This window comes from Corapipo altera, unplaced genomic scaffold (assembly GCF_003945725.1).
Source record: "Corapipo altera isolate COAL_440 unplaced genomic scaffold, ASM394572v1 161, whole genome shotgun sequence".
In the NCBI taxonomy this organism is placed as follows: domain Eukaryota; kingdom Metazoa; phylum Chordata; class Aves; order Passeriformes; family Pipridae; genus Corapipo; species Corapipo altera.
This window is the reverse complement of record NW_020884979.1, coordinates 72288-79026: the sequence shown is the minus strand read 5'-3', so window position 1 is coordinate 79026 and position 6739 is coordinate 72288.

The following is a 6739-nucleotide window of genomic DNA, read 5'->3' as shown; positions in this document are numbered from 1 at the left end:
GGAAGAACCTTTTGCTGAGATCCAACCTGAGCCTGCCCTGGCACAGCTCCAGCCATTCCCTGGGTGCTGTCCCTGGTCCCCCCAGAGCAGAGCTCAGTCCCTGCCCCTCCTCTTCCCCTCCTGAGGAAGTTGGAACCGCAGTGAGGTCTCCCCTCAGTCTCCTCCAGCTGAACACACCAAGTGCACTCAGTGTCCTCACACGGCTTCAAACCAAGGCCCTTCCCCATCCTGGTTGCCCTCAATTGGACACTCTCCAATGGCTCCATACCTTATATTGCAGTGGGATGGCTCAGCTTTGGGGTGATGGAGGAAGCACTGCCTTGGGCTCCTCTCCATCCTGCGAAGGCAGAGATGGGGCAAAGCCGTGCTTGCCCCGGGAGGGGGGGAAATTTTGCAGAGCACAGCTCAGCCTGTGCAGCAGCCGCTGCAGGATGTGGGGTTTGCACTGCCAAAAGAAATCAAATAATAAATAGGAGGAGAGAAAGCCTGCAGCCTGCTCTCACTTTCACTGATTTAATTCCAGCGGCGCTAATTTGGGCGACGCCAGCCCTGCCTCGCACGAGCCGCTCCCCGGAGCCCAGTGGGGCAGACAACAGAGAATCCTCCTGGCCTTCCAGCTTTCTTGGGCTGGGTGGGGGGGAAAACAGCGTTCCCAGTTTCCAAATGCTTAGCACCCCAACCCTGCAGAGTTTGGGATAAGTGCTAGAACTAATGTAAACAGAGAATTACACCATTCCAGCTGCATGTGGTGTTATAATTACCCAGGAATGCAGCTCGGCCGCTGGTGCATCAGATGCGCCACACTGTCGCCAAATTTGCAGATGTTCAGTCTTACTTTTATTAAGCATGACAATGCCCAGCAGGATCTATTTTCTCTGATTATCCTCAAATGGAGAGGAATATTAAAAGGCAGGATAATTAAAAATATATGCCTAAACAAAGGATGTGTCTACAATTCTTTTTCCTAGCGCTTTGAAATAGTTCAAATTTCTCGGCTGGCTCGTGTATACAGGGAACCAAAAGGATGTCTTAAATTCAGACATATGTCTTCATTCTGTTTAATGTGCCAGAACAAAAACATAGCTCGAGACCACCATGAATTGATTTTTAAGCGTTGGCTCCTCATTCCACTCTGCCAGACTCCGGGGCAGATTTTGCAGCTCGGATATAATAGTTTCCTACAAGATTAAAAAAAAAAAAAAAAAAAAGAGGGAGATATAGAGCCTCTCTGCTGAATTTTATGGTGGGGATGTTGCCTGGGGAGTGTGACCTCAGTTCAGGTATTAACTCTATATTACTAAGCATTATTTTCAAAGCTGATGCTCAGAGGAGCCCACGTGCAGGGGTGTTTTCCAAAAGGCTTTGCGAGCGGCATTTTCTTAAATCCTCTCCAATATTTATGGCAGGCCCTGAAATAATCATCATGCTTTGGGGTACTTTTTTGGAGGATGAGGATTTAAGAAGAGCAAACAACCTGATTTGGAGGAGATCCAGCCAGTCAGTGCAGGTCACAGGTGGGAAAAGGAAAGCCCCTGGCACAGATTGCCCAGAGAAGCTGTGGCTGTCCCTGGATCCCTGGGAAGTGTCTAAGGCCAGGTTGGAGCAACCTGGGCTAGTGGAAGATGTCCTTGCCCATGGCAGGGGGTGGGATGAGATGGTCTTTAAAGTCCCTTCCAAGCCAAATCAGTCTGTGAATCTGTGATTCTAATGTGGGACCTGGAAAAATCAGGAATGATGTGTTAGTGATGAGAAAAGGGAAGCTCAGGCCAGGAAATTGATATTATGTGAATGCACAAAATAAAGGCATAAGTGAAACTTTCCAAACATGCACAGTTTCAGGATGGAGCAAAGAGAGTGAAGGGGCTGGGAGTGACCTGGTGCTTTTGCCCCCACATCAGGAGGTGTGGTGAGGATGGCTGAGGGTTGAGGCTCTGCAGGATGGAGTTTAGGATGACTGTGGCTCAGTGGGTGGTGCTGGATGCTGCCTGTGGAGGGAGAGGTAAAGCTCTGACACTTGTGAATCCGCCTCTGACCAAGGATGTCCACCCTAAATGAAACCCAAACCCAATAATTCAAGCTCTGCTCCACCTCCACACATTCCCCAGTGCCTCCCCACCAAGCCACGACTTCTAATAGCCTTGGAGGTTTTAGGGGCAAAAGTTGACAGAGTAAAGGGAAAAAACTCCCAATCCCAAAGCCATGGTAACTTCCCTGGATGCAGCACAGCCTTGCAGGGGCTGTGGGTGCCTGGCAGCACCCCCAAGGTCAGGGGGGAAAGAGCCAAACAGGCTGTGGAGAAGGCTCAGCCATCATTTGCTGGCACGTAGGGAATATTGGAATATTGGATAGTTACCTCTGAGGAGATGGGAACTGGGATTTTTCCTTTCAAAAGCAACGACTCCACAGCTTTGCAGAACCAGGGAAAAGGTCTTAAAACCTTTGTTCAAGTTTCAGGTTCTGTTTTCCAGCAAAGCCTGTGTAGATGAGCTCCCGTGTCCCACGGTGTCTCCACCCCAGGGAAGCTGCCGGGATGTAGCACCCGCTGCAAAGAGCACTCAGAAAGTTAAAACCAGCTCAAAAATATGCCTCAGTGCCTAAAGCTGAGTTCCAAAGACTGATCTTGAAAATCCCCAGCCTCCTGCCTTATCTAGAGGGACCTCAATGCTTTGGGCACCTCAGGTGTGGACCCAAATTCCCCCAGGGGATTAGGCTCAGGGTCTGTATTTTATCCAGGAGCTGTTAAGTGGCAAACACTCCAGGAGCCCTCAGGGCAGGGGCTGGGCTGCTCCTGTCCCCCAGAGCTATCCCAAACCTGCCAAATTTAGCAAAGCATTTGCCTTGCTTTCCACTCTTGTCTGCAAAATAGGTTTTATGTGGTAGGTTTTAGGCAGAGCAGTTTCCCACGGAGACAAAATTTGGGCATGTGGTCCTTAGTCTCAGAAGCAGCAGTGCAGCCTCAAAAACTAGTTTTTCCTTTGGAAGTGCCCGGTGCTGTCACCCCTGGATGACACCAGTGCTTATGAACCAGGATTTAATGTGGAATAGTGCAGCAGATCTCTGTGGTCACCCCATCTTAATGGGGTTGTATTAATCTAAGTTTGTGGTTTCCCATGTCTTCAAGAGTCCTACAGGCTTCCCAACAGCAATGGGATTTCAAAGCTGTGTGATGACTTCACACTGGCTGGGAATGTCCAGATTCCTGCAGACTCTTGGGCTGTGCATGCCCAAAAATGGATTTGCAAATGCGATCCACTATTTGTTTTCTCACTTCTTCCCACATAGAATAGCCATCACTGGGGCTTTGGGGGAAGACTCTACACTGTGCAAAAAATAGGTTATGCCAGGGGGAAGTGGGGATTAAGCAGCCAGATTTCCTCTACATAAATCTCACTGTGAAGGGACTCATTAAAACACGAGCTCTTCCCAACACTGCTCTCCCTCCGAGAGAAATGCTCACAGGTTCTTCTGGATGGAGGTGCTGGGGTTTGGAGAAGAATTCCTGTCCTCTCCTGCACCCCACTGACTGGAGGCTCCCCTGGCTTGGCCTGGAGGTGAAGCCCTGCCAGTGCAGGGTTGGGTCCACATTCTCAGGTCACAAGTGCTCCTCAGCCTTCTGGGACACCTCAAAGGTGTCCCTGCAGGGCCAGGTGAGCACCAAGTGCTGGTTGCAAAGCCCTGGTCCAAACCATATTCAAATCTCCTTTTAGGACCTTTGGCACCTCATCATCAACGTTGGGAGGGCTGTTCCCTCCACCTCCCCCTTGTGCTTCTTGCAACCACCTTGAAATAAAGTGGGTAAGATGGGTCCATTGTGAGTGTCCCAAAGCGAAGCAGGGATGAGGGTCATCCTCCCACCTTCATCCTTGCAGGATCCAGCTCTTACCACCACCACCCAGTAACTCTCACATATTTATGGATTTCCTAGACATTCTTTGGACACACTGTTTGTACACACTCAATGGATGAGACCAAGGAGAGAAAATAAAACCCAACCCAACCCAAACGCAGCCCAAATGCTTTGTTTTCTCCCACAGTCATTAAGTGTTAAACCAACATCTGGATGCTCTATAAATGTATTATTTAAGGAGAGAGAGAGAATTCCCCAGAAGTGTTTATTTGCAGTGTCTTCGTCCCTGTGGCAGAGTGGCTGTTCATGGGGCTCACTGGCAGCTCTTTGCATTGAAGTGCCTCTTTTGTAGTCTGGGTGTCTGTGCAGCTGCCAGAGCCAGCAGATCACCACATTAAAAATCCACGGCAGCCTCATTAAGGAGCGGTGTGGAGCAACATCCACCAGGGAGCTCGTGGTGGAAGCCTTGGTTTAAAGGCAGGATTCACCTGCTCAGGCTGGGAGGGAGGTGTGGGATCTCTGGCACAGTGATCCCTCTCCCTTTTGCTTTGGTGGCCAGGAGGAGTTCGTGTGGTGAGGAGGGAGAGATGCTCAAGGCACCTTTTACTCTGCTGCTTGCACTGGCACAAATGCCCTTCTCCTGCGAGGAGCTGGGGGCTGAGATGCTGTGGCTGCTTCAGAAGCTGCAGGTTTGGGCTTCAGTCCCTTTGGCACATTAGAAAAGTAACCCCAATGGTGTCTTTTTGGGGAGCTGGGCACCACCCCGCCTCACCACGCTCATGACACCACTGTGGGGTGAGGAGGGACGAGGGCAGGTTTGAGCTTATGGTCAATAAAAACATCTGGAAAAAAACAGGGGAGGAGCTCTGGTGGGTGCCTGGTACCTGTCAGTCCCCTCCTGTGTGAATGGCCATTCCCATGGCAGTCTTGAATGCCCCTGAAGGACCTCCAAGCCTAAGGCTGAGTGAGAGGCTCCGCTGAGACCTTGGAGACACCTGAGCAGTAAGGAGTTCATCCCAGAATCCCAGGATGGTTTGGTTTGGAAGGGACCTGAAAGCTCACCCAGTCCCACCCCCTGCCATGGGCAGGGACACCTTCCACTAGCCCAGGTTGCTCCAAGCCCCATCCAACCTGGCCTTGGACACTTCCAGGGGTGAAGAATCCATAACTTCTCTGGGCAACCTGCATTGCTGTACCACGAACACTGACAGCCACTCGAACAAACAAGTTGGAACAGGATGTGGCTGGAAAGAGGGACCTTATGAGGGTGGGCCAGCACCTTTCTGACTCTTCTGGTCCATGGCGACCACACAACATAAAGGACAGCACAAGTGGGGTCAAGAAATGGGCATGAACTGTCAACTGAGGGTCAGTCCAGTCTCTCTTTCTCTCTTTCCTCTTCTATTTTTTCATTCTTCTTATTACCAGAAAATAGGGGCAAAAAATATGCCAACATTCTTGCTTAGGGTGTAGTTTGTTAAAAAAACTTGGTGAATTCTCTTTTTGGACCCTCTTGGCTTTTGATGTTCTTTCTCGATCACGGGCATCTATGAATCTTGGGTGTTCCCTTCCATGTAGGAGTGGGACCTGAGAGTCATTATCATATATATATAGATATAAAGTTGTAGTCAAACAGCAGAGTGAGAAGCCTTCCCTTCCATGTCCTCCTCTGCTTCACCAGCTTTTGGAGGAGAAGAGCAACGATGTGCTCCACAAGCCTGGGAAACAGCTTTGGGGGGCACAACCATGAGCATGGTCAGAGTTCAGAGATGGAGCAACAGTGATTTGCAAGGCAATAATTCTCTTGGACGTCACCTAAAACAAAATTTAAAAAACCAGTGTGAAAGCACTGCACTTCTCCTGGTGTGTCAGAGCAATGCTGGTCTTCAAGGACCATCAGGACAGGCTGTTGGGAAAACAGGAAACAAGTTGCGTGGAAGAAGCCAAACCCAATCACATTGCTGTGAACACAGTTCCAGCTTGAGTTTTGCATGTAACTTGAAATATATGGTCATATTTTCTAATGTGGAGTTCCAAACTAATTGAAAACACGTCAGCTTCGTTAAATTGAAGCTGGGTGGCAAGGGAAAATCTGATGTGCTGGATGGGAACTGCTGCTGAGTTTGAAGGGGATGAGATGCTGCCGTCCTTGGTCGGCGGTATTTTGTTGAAAACCCTACAGGGGAAGGAAGCAAAGCAATGAACAGACTGCAAAGTCATCAAAGGGTTCTAAAATAAGCTTGAGTGTCCCGTTTTCCACAGCACTCACTGGATGTTCTTGTGAAGGACGGGGAGAGATCTGCTCCAGGCGTTGCAGGAAGAGCTGCTTTCCACCGGAGAGGAGAAGAAACAGGTTGTTTTTGGCTTTTCAGGAAAAAGGTTCCATTTGTACAATAGACATGGTTTGTCCCATAAATAATAATTAGCACAAAAAATAACTCCTCTTTAGTTAGTCTTAGGCCATGGGAAGAAGTTGCACAGCATCATGACTGGTGTCAAACATGCTTTTAATTATCTCCTGCATAGACCATCTCCAAGCTCTGGAGAGAAATTAAGAAAGGGATGAATTTTGTGTGATTGGATTTTATTTTGCTTGTTTGTCTTTTATTCCACACCCCAACATATGGGAAAGCATATAATTTTGCAATACCACTCTCATATATTATGAAGTAGCCTGGCTACAACCAGATGTGCTGCAGGAAAGGATTTCTGTTGTCTTCTCTCTTGGGACTGGGATTTGGGATTGTTCAGTCTGGAGAGGAGAAGCTTTGGGGTGACCTGATTGTGGCTTTCCAGGGCCTGAAGGGGATTCAGGAAACAAGGAGAGAGACTATTTCTAAGGGCCTGGAGTGACCAGATAAGGGGAATGGCTTCCTGCTGCCAGAGAGCAGG